This window comes from Ursus arctos, unplaced genomic scaffold (genome assembly GCF_023065955.2).
Source record: "Ursus arctos isolate Adak ecotype North America unplaced genomic scaffold, UrsArc2.0 scaffold_1, whole genome shotgun sequence".
In the NCBI taxonomy this organism is placed as follows: Eukaryota; Metazoa; Chordata; class Mammalia; order Carnivora; family Ursidae; genus Ursus; species Ursus arctos.
Window position 1 is genome coordinate 20,133,749 of NW_026622763.1, and position 15,490 is coordinate 20,149,238.

General features: G+C 41.4%; 1 long non-coding RNA gene across 1 annotated transcript in view; it reads left to right on the forward strand.

The window, feature by feature from the left end:
- Window positions 1-15,490, forward strand: part of LOC130544445 (uncharacterized) — a 160,011-nt gene that overhangs the window by 24,850 nt on the left and 119,671 nt on the right. The gene's annotated exons all lie outside the window — the stretch shown is intronic.

A 15,490-nucleotide genomic window follows, 5' to 3' on the forward strand; every position in this document is an offset into this window, starting at 1 on the left:
TTGATCCTCTTACTTTGGTTAAAGTCCTTTAAGGCTTTGATTGCTTCATTCATCTATACTAGATTCTGGACTGTGTCCCAGGCTGCCACTTATATTTAGAAAAGCCTAATGTTAGAATCGTCTGAATGCGTGACTGTTTTTATATTCACAGTTGACGGTAGGGTAGAAGCACAGGTTCCTCATCCCCACTTGGCCTCCTCCGCAGAGGGCAGCAGAGTGACAGGCAGGCAGTGACCTAGAGGAGGGGAGCAGAGGAGCAGTGCCGGTCTGGGGCAGAACTCTACGCATCCTCCAAACCACAAGCGCCAGGCGGGAGCGCGGCACAAAGCCTCTCAGACTGAAGGAAGGAAGGACTGCCGCTTCTAATGATAGTGGCCGGAGGCAGCTGAAGCCGCACCAGTTAGAGGGGAGGGAAGCCTTCTGTGCTTGTTCACCAGTTGCAGCCTTAAGACAGGCTCCCAGTGCCACTGTCTAGCTGGACGTCTGCCTTCGGGTCTCTTCTAGGGAGCCGTGCTGGAGCTGTCTTTGCAAGGTCGTGGGGTTATGCATTAAGTAGTCTTAAAGTGCTTCTGTTTCCTACTCTGCCTGATAACTGCCTCAAGACCTCTAAGAGAAATAAAAAAGCTAATTACAAAATTCAATAGGTCTGCGTTCTCATGCTGTATTCAGAGCAGGGCCTCTGGAGACAGAGAGTTTTGGGGGGCAGAGCCCCATTTTTGCTGCTTAGTGCTGTGTGATTTTGGGAAAGTCGCTTTCTTCTTTCCATTCTCAGTGTCCCTTAGCTGTAGAAAGGGTTAGTGATATTTACCTTGTGTGGCTGTTGTGAGGAATAAATAAGTACTATGGGCAGAGCTCTTGGCCTCATATATTTACCAAGCAACCATCAGGGTACCTGTTATTACATAGACAGTATATATTGGACATCTCTATAACCATGAGATACCATTCTGTCTTAGAGTGTAAGCTGGTGTTTCAGTCTGTACTATATAATGGCTGCTCAGGAAAAAGGCAGCTGCCATGATCGGTTTTAGAAAAGTACTATTTTTTAGGCCCTTCCCTTTAACTTTCATCCCCTAAATGCTCTGGAGGTGTGTGGTATAAAACTGACTTCTCTAGTTTTAAAAGGTATCTAAGTCTTGATCGCATGTTCTTAATCTGAGGTTTACTGGTCTCCAGGAGTCCATGACCCCTTGAAATGGTATGCAACATTTTGTGTGTCTACATGTATGTGCATTTTTGCGGAAAGAGATGATTCATAATTATCAACAGACTCTCAAAAGGGTCCATGTTTGGACAAAAGACTAAAAAACTCTAACATAGAAACAGCCTTTTAAATCTTCTTCTACTGAAAGTAACCTGAAGGCCTTCCCTAATTTAAGACAAAGCAGGCACAATTTTGGAAGACACTGGAAATGGATCTTGTCTTCCAGCCAAGGCCCAGTGTCTTTTCCCCAGTGTGTCTCTAACAGAGTGGGAGGCTGGCTCTTCCCATTGGCACAGGTAAATGCCATAAAGACAGGACTCTGTTGATGAAGAGGTGTTGCTTTCTCTAATTACACCTCACAAAGACCAAAGCCTAACCTCAGCTGTACCTTCTGTCTCTGGGAAGTCACTTATGGAGGAGACCTATAATTAGGATTTGCTACCTGAAATATAATTCTCAGGATGATGAATATCTAAATTATGTCCCTAGACACATACCTGAGACAGAGCCCTAAGGACTGGTGGCCATAAGGGGATGGGGAGACACGTGGTATACTTCATTCAATGGGGATTAATAAATGAGGATGATATCACTCAGAATCTCTGAAAGGGCAGGTGTCCAGGAGGCCCTTTTGGCTTCTGCAATGGGGACTAACAGCCCGTGCACTGGGCTCCATAATTTATGCCTCCGGCACACAATTCGCACAAAGCAGGAGTGGCCACATCAGCATTTTGGGATTTAAGGCCAGCTTCTTCTTTCCACAGATCCTATCCCCCAAATTGTAAGGATGATTCAGCTAATTAATTCCACTTTATTTTTAAAGAAAATGATTGTTGGTGTATCAAGCAAATGAAAATATAGTTCTTGGGGAGGGGATTTAAAGTAATTTAAAATTCAATGGATGATGACTGATTTTGCAATTGTTATGCTTACATATCCTTAATGAACAGATAATTAGTAAATTATAGAGTATATGATATAAGATATATGGACTATATTAGGGGAATATTTTTGATCCATGTAAATAAATTGAGATAAATGGTGGGTGCACCTGTTCCTAGCCTGTCTCAGGAATATACGAAACTCTGGCACAGGATGAACGTCTGTTGGTGTCGGTGTGACAATAACAAAACAAAGCTGGCACTGGGATCAGGAAGTCTTTGGTGGGCGGGGAGCCACCTTCTGCAGCCAGAGCCCAGCACGGCTGTGTGTTCTGATGTCCATCAACCAGGAAAGGGAATCTAAGGTTTTCAAATGATTTTCCCCCTTCACAAAGCTGCTGTAAAATAAAATACAAATCCTTCCTGAATGTTCCTAGCTTTCCTTCCTTTAGGAAGTTTTCAGTCAATGGGAAACAAAGTCTTATTCAAAGGATTAAAGCCATAGTCATTCTATTGTTTACAGCTTCAATAATGTGGCTTTCCTTCCACAGACAAAATTTCCAATTCACAAATCATCTAAAAAACAGGAAATTTGGGGGAAACACGTGCTTATGATAACAAACAAGGGATCTAGCGTGCGGTATAGAAGTTTATGCAAGGAAGTCATCCGATTTTAAGGTTTTTTTGGACTACCGTGTTTCTGGATGCATTCTAGGAAGATTATTCCTTAAAAGAAAAAGCCGTATGGCCTATAACATAAAACTACTCTGTTCCCACCCCTCGCCCCCAGAGAGGGGAGGGGCAGGGAAGGGGAAGCAGATTCTGGCTGTATTTTCAAGCTGGGCTGCAGAGGCGATGGGCTTCTACCCTCTTCTCCCTGCCCTTGTTAGTCCTCTCTTTCTCCTCTGTCTCCAACCAAGGCCAAGGCCCTTACCTGGGGGATGGAGGGAGAAGGGTCAGCAGCATTGGTTGGCAGGGCTGGAGAGAATGTGTAAGAGAGGGAGGGGCAGGCAGCTTTGAGCTCCGGCTGTGGTCAGTAGCCACAGGGAGCCATAGGAGGTTAAAGAGGTTGTGGAAGCAGCCACTACTTTTGCAAGCAGGGGGAACGCAGGGCTGGTGGGGCCAGGGAGAAAGCAACAGCACTAAACAGTGAGCAAACTCACTCTGGAAATCTATTCCTGCTGCTTCTAAATAAACTACCGAGAGAATTCTTTTTTTATTCAGATTCTATATTTTGGTGACAATGTTTTAGTCTTTTTATTTGTATCCTAGAAGGAACACCATGGTTCCTCCTGAATAATAATTTTTACTGTCTCAAATTCCCCAGCATCATGATTTTTCCCCAGTCCCCAACTTTCACCATTCCCTTTAACTTTTATCCACACTTCAGGGAAAATACCACTTTTCCCTGGTTGGGAGATAACAGAACCTATTTACTTCCTAACATTTTCTTCTGTGCTCTTGCTGCTCAGGTGTGGTCTGGTTACTAGCAGCAGCAGCAGCAGCATCTAGCTTCGTAGAAATTCAGACTGTCAATCCCTGCCCTATGCCTACTGAGTCAGAGTCTACATTTAAGGGAATCCTTGGTGACTTGCATGCACATTACATTTTGGGAAGGCTGGTCTATTCCCTACTACAGACCTGACTCATAATCTACACCACCAAGTCCTGCAAGATCCTACATTCTCTGGTCCTGCCCACTTCTCCAGTCTTATCCCGTAACACTACTACTGCTCATTCACTAATTCCAGCCTCTGAGCTTTGCATTCCCCATTCCTTCAGCGTGGGGTGCTCTTATCCCCCTCTTAGTATGGTGAACTCCTTTATTTCATTAGGGTCTCAGCTTAGACGTTACTTCCTTAGAGGAGACTTCCTTGACCACTCTATATGAAGAACCACTCCCCAGCCCAGCCACCGTCTATCCCATTACTCTGTTTCATGTTTTTTATGGCACTTGTTATCTTGTATCATTTTATTAATTCATTTTTGGGTCTTTTTTGTTGATGGTAGTATTTTCAGTGCCAAAAGCAATGCCTGGTACATTGAAGGTACTCAGAAAATATTTATTGGATCAATGAATAAAGTTTTGGGGATCATAAACAATGAAAACCTATGCCCAGAGAATTATATGGTAAGATCAGGAACGCTCAGAACCAACTCAACAGCTTTCAGCAAATTGGCCTGAGACCAGTGCTTTTGAGTCCACATAAGTGGTTCACAAAGCCTGGTCTGCAAACAAGTAGCATCCTCATCCTCTGGGAACTTGGTAGAAAGACAAATTCTTGGGCACTACCCCAGACATACTGACTCACAAACCCTCTTGTGAGATTCAGAAATTTGATTCAGAAATTTAACAATTACCTTAAATTTTTAAGTCCAGCAACCTGTGTCTTAACAAGGCCTTTATGTGATTGATGCCTTGCCCCAGACAATATCGACATCTTACCTATGTGGAGAACCCATAGTGTTCAAAGCCCTTTCACATATATCACTGTAGTTCCGGATTTCAAAAAAACCCTGAAGAATAGGCAAGGCAGGTGTCCTTCTCATTTTACAGGTGAGGAAACTGAGCCCTAAGAAATGATTCAGTTTGCCTATGGTCATATAGTTTTATTCAAAATCACCTGGGGTACTTGCTAAAATTGTAGATACCTGCGCTCTATGCCACACCTACTGAATGAGAATGAGTGAGGTTGGGGCTCCAAAATCTCAATTTAAAAAAGAAATAAGCTTTCTGGGGCGCCTGGGTGGCTCAGTTGTTAAGCGTCTGCCTTCGGTTCAGGGCTTGATCCCAGGGTCCTGGGATCGAGCCCCGCGTCGGGCTCCCTGTTCCTCTGGGAGCCTGCTTCTTCCTCTTCCACTCCCCCTGCTTGTGTTCCCTCTCTCGCTGGCTGTCTCTCTCTTAAAAAAAAAAAAAAAAAAAAAAAAAAAGAAAGAAAAGAAATAAGCTTTCTAGGAGATTCGGAAGCTCCCAAAAGTTTGAGAACCAATCGTGCTAGAGAATAGAGGAATGAGAATTAGAACTCATAGCCCCTTGTTGCTAATGCTCTGCTCTTACGGGGTCTTGAGAAGAGTAAGTGCAAATGCTGCTGACCTTTAAGTGAAAATAGTTAAAGCAAAGTCTCAGTAATTCCATCACTTTTATTAGACCCTGACTCTATTTGCTACTCTTATAAGCGAGGGAGAAACAAACTCCGTGACAAGGGGCTGTTTTGGTAATACAAGTTAGTTGTGATTATTATGGAATTAACTAAATGGACCATCACTTAAGGTTTGGTAGGTATTGCTAGTTAACGACGCAAGAATTAGAAAAAATTTTTTTCCTATTGTGAGAATTGTTGTAAGATACTTCAACTGTTTGGTGTACTTCTGTAGTCCTTTACCCACTGCTGTATTTATTTTCCTTTGCTTACGTCTTCTAGTTAAGAAGAAAAATTTAGAAAAATAAGAAAGTCTTTCAAGCTAAAAGCTATGGCTGGTTAAGCAATCATTACAGCCTCAGACATCATTTATTTACCTGGCTAGCCTGGAAAAGATTAACTTTTATAAAGACTTCACCAAACTGTCAGGTAACTCCCAGTCTTTCTCTCCTGCTCAAGCAACTCCCACAAACTCCAGGCTCATAAATTCAACTGTACGTGGAACAACTTTCTTCTGAAAGTCCTGCAGATATCTTATGTGTGTCTAAAACCAAGTTCATTACTACCCCACGCATTCTTCCTCCTGGATACACTCTATAAGCTAATAACCATACCAGCCACTGCATCATCCTGGCCAGAAATCTGGGCATTATCTCTGGATTCCTTCCTTCCTTATTCTGGATAGCCAACCACTCCTTTCATTTTACTCCTTAGGTCTCTCTGTAATCCCTCTCTTCCTCTTCATCTCCACTATAATGCTACCTCAGGGCTTTGGCCCCCTTGCTTATGCTGATTATGAGTACTGCTCAGTATTCTCTTCTCTGTGAAGCCTTCCCTGCGGACTCCTCTATAGCATGGACCATTCCCTCCTTTGTGCTGCCAATCTAACATCTAGTCTGCCTTCATTAGAGTACCTCTCTCACGAGGTTGCATTTGTGCTTATGCTTTTTTTTCTCCCTCAACAGAGCACGAGCTCCTTAAAGGAAAGGAACGTGTCTCATTAATGTTTGAATCCCCACCTCCCAAGGTAGAACCAGGCCCATCAGACATACTCGAACATGCATTCAGTGAATACCTGGATAGATTTCTGGATTCCAGAGATGGTTGGGGGTAAGAGGAACTGAAATGTATCGAGCAACTATTAGGTGTGAAGAGCTTAACACCAATTATCTATCTGATTTTTACCAATAATACTTCGAAGTAAATATTAGTCTAATTATATGCATATTGAAACTTAGACTCGAAGTAATTAAATTGCTTGCTTGAGGTCTCACAGTTCATAAGTGATAGTGCTTGGAGCTTAATTCAGGCTTTTCTAACTCCAAACTCCGTGTCCCTCCATCCATCCCATGAGGCCTTTAGCGCTACCCTAGCATAAGCCGTAGGTTTTAAAATGACTTTGTACTCTGTTTGCAAAATATTAAAACATATTATCTTTAAAGAGTAGTGGTGATATCATGTGTAGTAGGTAGTCTCCAAAGATGGACCCTAATGAGCCCTGCCCCCTGGTATTCATGCTGTTTTATAGTTCTCCTCCCATGTATCCAGGCCTATTCTGTGTAGGCAGTAGAGTGTAGCAGAAGTTGGGTCATAAGAAGCCTTATGATGTCCACTAAAATGCTTGTTCTGGGGAAAGCCAGCTGCCACGTAAGAGATCTGACTCCCTGGGACCACCATGTTGTGAGAAGTCCACCTTGTCCACATGGAGAGAAAGACACCTTTGACCAGCCCCCAGCTGTGCCAGCTCAGGTATCAGGTGAATAAAAAAGCCTTCTTAGATGTCCAGCCCCAGCCACCATCTGATTGCGCCTGCATGAAATATCCCAGGTGTGAACTGCCTCGAGGAGCCAGATATTATTCTCTCACAGAACCGTGACAAATAATACATTTTTGTTTGAAGCTATTCAGTTTTGTGATGGTTTGTTAGGCATCTCTAAGGAACTAAAAGATCATGACTTTGTTGTTTTATTTTTTTTTAAAGAAAATTAACCTAGTATTTATAAGCACAGCTTTTTAAGCTTCTTTTTGTTATTTTCCCTTTACACAAGTACATTCTGCAATATACATAGATTTCTTGCTTAGTCCTTAACAAAGTTTACGACCTTGAGCGAGTCTCTATAATAATGTCACTGCGCTGCTCTTGCCTCAGTTCTAAAATGAAGGGCTGTGCTAGTGAATCACTAAAGTCCATTCTAGTTCCAAAATTGTATCATTCCTTCAAACTATCAGAGAAAAACTGAATCTTTGTCTGACAAGTTTTAACTTGCAATAAAATTTTACAGGCGCAAGAATTTTCAGGGAAACAACCCATGCCAGGGAAGTGCTGACTCAGCACAATGCTGTCTGTTAGTGGGAGGAAAACCGACCCAAGAGCAACGTAAATCTGATCCTTTCGCTCCTTCTCCCTGAAGCAGAATTCAAAGAGATGATTATCTGTAACAAAACACTTGAAAGAGGATTCTTACTTCTCCCTCTTAAAAAATCTGTTACCGAAGTCTGTGGGTGACTTCAGATCTTTTTGGCTGACTATTCAGTGCTGCATAGTTGAATCAGTCTCCGGAAGATCCCTACACACAAATGCTAAGTTTAGGGCAAGTGGACTGGGTGATTCCTAGAGGAAATAAACTCTCGCCTGAGAACAACAGCTGGAGTAAAATCCCATAAGCCAGGAAAACAGCCACACAATCACAGTAACAGGTGGTCGGTTTCAAAACAAATTTCAAGGTCTGACTTGTGTGGCACCTGCTCTAGAACCACAGACGGCAGTGTAACTCTGTCTGGGTCCGAGTTAGGTCATCCCTGCCTCTCTATGAGGAAGATTAATTACCTTTATTAGCTGAGCTAAGTCATGGTAGGTTAGGTGACCGCCTCTGTTTGGTAGTAACCCTTGGGTTCCCTGGCAGAAAGGAAGAGGGAATGAGAGAATTTGGGAACCAGAAGGGGACTTGGAGATTGACTAGTTGGATGCCCTTGGTAGCTGACCACAGTGAAGCCCAGACAAGTCAAGCAGAAATTGGCTCAAGGTCACATGACTCCTGGAAGCAGACCCCTCCCCCCTAATTTTAGTAGGAAAAATTTCAAATACACAGCAAAGTTGAAAGAATTTTCACAGGGAACACCATTACCTAGATTCTACTGTTACCATTTCACTGACCTTATTTATTACATATCTAGCCATCTAGCCATCCCTCAATCCTTCTACCTTATTTTTGTGGTGTTCACTTTGAACTGCAGGCATCTATCCTCTTTCCCTTAAAGCAACACTATGTTTTATCATTATTTGTCTAATTGTTTGATACTTCAAGTTTATATACATTATGGAACCAAAAAAAATTATTAAAAAAAAAAAATCACTGGACACAACAAATGTAATTTAGCATCTGCGAGCCTGAAAGGCAACCCAGCTTCCTAACTCCCAGGCCCTTGAGGATTCTTACTAAGAGCAAACTGCAGGGGAGGCAGAGATACTAATCAATACACAGCCCTGCCTATGCTGCTCCCCCTACCCGGAATCGCGCTCTTGCCTATTCCTCCAAGAATGGTCTCAGAAGCATTCAAGTAACGGAGACTACTGTTACATATGTATTCCTACTTTAGGAAGGAAAAGTTATTAAAAAAAACCTCCGAAAGCTACCTCTATCCCAATGCCTTTCCTGAACCCTGAGTTCTAATCTTTTTAATTTGAATGCTCACAGGCCTCCCTTGTTACTTTTCCTACTTCACTCTACCTTTTTACAATTTAATGTGTATTTGTTTATCACTGCTACTGCTACTATTATTACTACTATTGTTATGGTTAATTCCTTTTTTGTGAGGGACCATATCTTAAGACTTATTTCTGTATCTCCTGCAGTTCCTGACATAGAGTCAATGTTGAACGTTAAATAACTTCAGGCTTCAAATCAGTGTTTGGGCAGTTTTGTGAAAGTCAGATCTTAAGGACCTGAGGGATTTGTTTAATGTGCAGATTTCTGGACCTCCCACTCTCTGAAATGCTGACTCGGTAGGTTCAGGGTGGGGTCCAGAAAGCTGCAGCTTTAGCAAGGGCCCCGTCATTTCAATGCAGACAGCACAGAGATTGCACTTGGAGAAATCTGCTCACAGGTCCACATTACCAATCTGGCTTTAATCACTTTTAGGCCAACAGCCCCAATCTGCCTGTTCCTTTGATGGATCCCGGATAAAGGTGTGGCAGACAAGGCGCCTGTCACGGTGGGGTGTGACAGTCACAGCATCATCCCTCACCACATCATGTGCTGCCAGTCACCACTTCTGCTCTTGCCACCAACCCCCAAGTTTCCCTTTGTCACTTCCCCCTTGCCACCACCAACTGCCACTACCTCTCTTGCCCCTCATCCTGCAAGGCTGAGTCAGATCCACTGCAGAGCACTTGAGGAAGCACATTTTGGAAGACAGGATGAGGGTGTTCTCATTTTACCTTCACAACCCCATTTTGGGGAGCAAAGGAACACCTGCTTCTGACTCTGACTTCTTAAGAAGTTCTGCAAACCTGGTTAGAAAGTTGGGTTAGGAGTTTGTGCTGCCTTTGATTTTACAATGAGTGGAAACCAAAGTTGAGTAACAGACCTCTTGCCCAAGCAGTAAGGGCCACCACAAAGCATAGAGCAATGGGACAGGAGCTCATATGAGCTCCCTCCTCCAGGCCCAGTATTTCTGTGTAGGGAATGTCGACTGTACTCTTCTCCAGTGTCTGGTCTTAACAGTATTTTTATATATGCTGAAATTTACTTTCTTTTAGGTGCCCAAAGGATAATCCTAAGAAAAACTATGGACCAGAGAGTTGTTTCATGAGGCATAACCTGAAATATGTTTGGAGTTGAACATACTTGAAATCATTTTCTCTAAGACATTTACAGCATTGTCATTTTTAGTTCAACATATTTCTTTACTATGGTCCCCAAACTTCAAAAGGCATTGGATTCATCTGAAAGGCTAGAGCTCACTTGAAGAGTTTCTGATTTTCTAGGTTTGGGGAGGAGCTGAGAATTTGCATTTCTGACAACTTGCTAGATGCTGCTGGTGATGTTGATCTGGAGGTCATGCTTTGAGAACCACTGCCCTAAGAGAAAGCAAAATGGTATTACTTAGGCCATTCGCTGATCTGCCTATCTTCTTATATCACAATGGCTCATAGCTGTGATTGTCAGCCCTAACTCTGCATTAGAATTATCTGTGAAGCCTTCTAAACATAGGGTCTGGGTAGGATGCTCAGACCCTACCTTAGAGCCAGATAAATCTGCAGGTCTGGGATGGAGCCTGGTTTTTTTTGAAAAAGATCCCCAGGTAATTGTAAGGGGCATCCAGGATTAAGAACCACAGGAATATAGCAAATTCTGTGTTAATATATGATTCTCACTTGACAAATATTTATTGACCACTCAATAAATGGGATAGAAAATGACAAAGTGTCTAAGAATTGGTCCTTGACCTCGAGCAGAGATAGATCACATACCCAAACATTTAAACAAAAAGCTGGTGTGTGGCAAGTGCCAATTAGGAAAATAAACCATTACTGAAAACAGAAGGCTAGATGATCCAAGGTAAATCAATGCTGTACTAGAGCCTGACATTGTTTGTGATAAGTTATGTATGCCTTTGCCACGCAGGAAACATATCCCTTTGGTGGGGGAAATTGCTCATTTATTGGTTCATTGAGGATGCTCCAACTGATTCACCATGGTAGGCGTGATTGAACCATGGAAATGATAGAACATTAAATCAATAGCTAGTCAGCTGGCAACTATTCCTTTGCTAAGTATGCTATTAATGTTCCATTTCACAAACCTTGTGCTCAACAGAGGTGAGGCTTTTCGGTGGAGAAATAAAACGTGAATTACGTTTAGAAACCACTTCAATCTGGAGTTTTAAATAAACATTCTGTAAATATATAAAAAATTGAATTTATTTAGGAATCAAGAGATAAGGATCTTTAAAAATGTGTACCTATTTACATCCACTGGAATACAAAATAATTTAATGATTCAGTGCCAGCTGGTCCATGCAGGGGAGAGTTTCTAGAACTGAGAAAATATATCCTCCTCAGATACTACTTATGTATTAATGACATTATTTAATTCATTGTGCTATTTAATTTGGTTACTTCTTTTGAGGTTTTCTTTTCATGTGGGGGACCTTTCCCAAGAACAAGAGATCCCAAGGACAACAAAAAGATAATTGTTTTCAAGAAAAGGAAATAAATACTTCTTAAACCGTTACATTTATTTCCATTCAAAAACACTGGAGGCAGCATTTTTAGGCATTGTGGGAGATAACGTGAGTATGACAAAATAACTGGCTCTCAAGGAAACTTATAACCTAGTAGAAGGGAAAGATAAGTCCCTATTTGAAGCAAAATATGATACATGCCTTCAGAGAAGAATAAATTTTAATGAGGCTTCAAAGAGCTGGAAGAAAAAGAGGTCAGGGTTCAAAGAGCCTAAGATAAGGCGTAGAACTGGGCTTCTTGTGCAATGCATTACTGCATGGCCAATTTTCAAAGGCCAGCTGTTCCCAGTCAAACGAAGACAGAAGATGAGGGTGGATGCAATCAATGGGAAAATCAGGACACTCTCCCTTATTTTCCTGGCAACGTAGTTTCAAGATCAATAGTTTTACAATCTCATTTCAGGAAGCAAAATGAAAATGAATCTGATGCATTCTTTTTAGTTCACTTCTTACTAACAACATCCAGTTTAAAGGATTTTATATGTTGCTATATGGCCACTAATATTTAATAAAAATGTTTAACCTTATTAGTAATCAAAGAAATGAAAATTAGAATAGCAATATAGTAACTGTTTTGGGTCTATTAAATTGATAAAGAGTTCAGATGACTACCAAATTTGGGGGCCTCCTCCTCCTGCTTGTAGGGTGCTCTTGGTTCTGCCTTGGTTCACTATAGCTGAAGGACAATTCATATTCTATAGCTCATCAATTCTTCTAGGAATATATTCTAAGGAAATAGTATACATATGTGCAAATACTCATGTGTGAAAATATTCCTCAGTGCTTTGTTATTATTGAGAAAAATCAGTAAAGAAATAAATGCCCAACAATAGGTTAATAAATATAAAAGGTATTAGGCTAGGAAAAGAACAGTAGTGGTCCACTCACCTGGAAACCTAGAAACTGTGGTCTGTAACAAATCTTTCTGAGTGTTTTAGGTAAGTCAGTCCCTTCTACCCAAGATGAATCCCCTTCCCTTCATCACCCCCTCTGCAGATATTCTGTAATCCCCCAAATAGAACCACTTGCTCTTTGTGCCCTGAACTGATTCTCTACAATTTTTCTGCCTCCTTGCCATTGCTCATGCCTTTCCCAGTGTCTGAATGTCTTTCCTTAATCTCTGAGGTCTCACCTCTTCAAGACCCAGTTTTGTAAGCCACCCAACATGATGTGATAATGATGTTCTCCTACATCACCCAGACAGGAGGGTTTGTTCTCTTCTTGAACCCTCATAGCAATTTGGTTATCTTCCATGGCCCTTCTCACCCTCTGTACTGTATTCGAATGATCTGAATATGTACATTTTATTTTCTCTATTAGATTTTGACCTTACTGAGGACAGAGGCCAATCTTGTTCAGATTTATATCTCCTCATAGTTATAAAGCAGGTTGGGATCAGTTGTTAAATGAGTGAATGAGTGGGTGAATAATGCAGAAGTGCACTTGAAGCCGAATTCTAATGTTCTCCACAGACAAGGGATGAATTTGACAAGTGCCAAAGATGTTCTTTGGTGCCTCCCTTTTGTGTGGCATGGAGCCTGAAACCTTCCATCTGAGGCATGATGATGAGAATGGTGAAGACCAGGACTGAGAAGGAGTGGTCTGAGTAGGGAGACCAGGATGATGAACCAAAACCGCAATCATCTGCCACATTTACCTCCCCCCCAATTATTGGAAGAGCAGTAGATAAGAATTTTAACCAAGAGGGAAAACCGATGAAGACCTTTGCAAAGGAAAGTAAGCACTTCTGATCAGTTATCGGTTCTTTGACCATCCCAATAACATCTGTTTTAATCAGTAGGTCTTAAAAATAGCACATTTGTCAACAAAATGAAGAGATGAGATTACCAGATAATTGAGAGGCAAAATAAAAATGAAATGTTTTCAGTGGGAAGAAAAGACTTTGAGTTTTAATGATGCACGTTGATTTCCACATTCCCAGATTCAATAGACAGCATAAATGCCATTCATGTTAATGGTGAAAATGCCTTGATGCTATCAGTGAGGAAGTTAATAAGCCGAGCAGCTGAACTACTGTTCAAAATAGTCTAGCTTAAGGCTCGCTAAAGCATTTTCTGTCCCCACCTGGTATAACCTATAAGTCCTATTATACTTAGCAATACACCTGCTGGCTTTTGTGGGCCTTCAGGAAATGCCTTTACTTCCTGAAGAATGCAACAAACTACAACACAAAACACCACTGTGGCCAGCTGACACTAGACTGTAAACTGTAGTTACCTCTCTGACAGGGTTAGGTACTTAGGTGATTAGTGTTTGCAGGTTGTGCTGTGGCCAAGTTCACAAAAGAAGTTCTTACGTTAAAAAAAAAAAAAAAGGAAATGTATATACACATACACACACACATATACATACACATATACATATGCTAATATATATATGCTATTCCAAATAGTGTGAATTCTATATATGTATGTATAAATCCATGTATGTGTATATGTCTGCATTTATAATTTTTTTTAGGGAGGGGAATCTTTACTTTTTTTCTTTTAAAGCTCCCTAGTGTGACAAAAGTAAGCCTCACTAGAATAGACTATTTTTATCAGTAAACAACAACAAAAACTGCTTTTCACCAGACAAAAGTCTGCTCCCTCTGCCAAGTAGCAGTGATTTATAGACCTAACATGTGAGCAAATGGGAAATACTATATTTCCAGACTCGGGTAATGAATAACCTCTGAGGGCTTGAACTTTTCTCCGTTCCCACAGACTACATCCACAGAGCGGTGCTCTTGCCCTGAAAGGAAGGATTTACTCCGGTTTGGAAGGAAGTAGAATAAATAGAACTGGAAGTGGCAAGGTCACCTTTAATATCATATGAACTGCCTCTTAACAAGCTTCACAATTGCTTTGTTTCTTCCTCCCTCGGTTCTATAAACAGGCCAAGTCAAAGCAAACTCTTAGAGCACACACAGTGCGTGGAGGAAGCTCCCAGAGCTGTGAGGAAGGGGAGGCTGCAGGCTCCGTGGGGCCTGTCCCGCACGCCAGGGTTACAATTGTGTTATGGTGTGGTGGCCAGAAGGGAAAACTGCTTGTTTTTAAAGGAAGGAGTTATATTGTCCTAAATTCCTGTGTATAAAATATAGGACAAACAAGTTACAGTGGGAATCTTGAATTCAACTATGTGGAATATATGGCATATTTGCCTTTCACTTGTCTTTGCCCTACTAACTCTAAGTATTGCATGGTAATTGCATAAATACAAAAATGTAATTTTAAAAACGCCTTTCCCTAGGACCCTGTTCAGTTGGTATTCCTAACACAGTGCAAGCTCTTTACTGGCATCTGCTTCACAGAAAGAGTTTTCTTCTTTTCCAAGGTCCTTCAGGCACATTCCCACCTCTCTGTTGTTTCTCAGCATTTCTTTTTGAATGTGTCCTTACATTCAAGGGGACGAAAGGGTATCTAGGATTATAGAAAAGGCACTAACAATGTTGGGATGCCAGAGGTTTGGGCAACAGACAGGACTGGGATTTTGGTGTCCTGGCTTTCAGTAATTCTTCAGTAGTCCAATGTAGAACTCATCTTGGAAGACCATGTGGGTGAGTAGTACTGTCATTATCAAAGCAAAACAACAATTCATGTTGGGGCTTTGAATCTAAGGTAACTTCACATGGCTTAAATACGGATTGTCAGAGAGAGCATGAACCAAACGAAACTGAGTTGGTACTTTGTAAATTGTTACCCCCTGTAGAGATTCTCCGCATTTGCCAAGGCGTCTAGGAAAACCTCCCTCATATTTTTGAAAGTGCAATAGAGCTATGGAGTATTGTAATTATGAAAAAGTGTGATTAAAAGGATATAAAAAAGATACAATAAAAGTCTGTAAGGGGTAGAAAGAGAAACCTAGAGGGCAGTCTCTGTCTAATCTGAATTTTGGCCATTTCTTTACAATTTCAGGATGATACGAATTCTTGGCATTACAGATAATGGGTCAGAGCTGAACTATTATGGAAACTCCTAGATGGAGCTAGAGCTATGATGTGGCCAAATATTTTGATC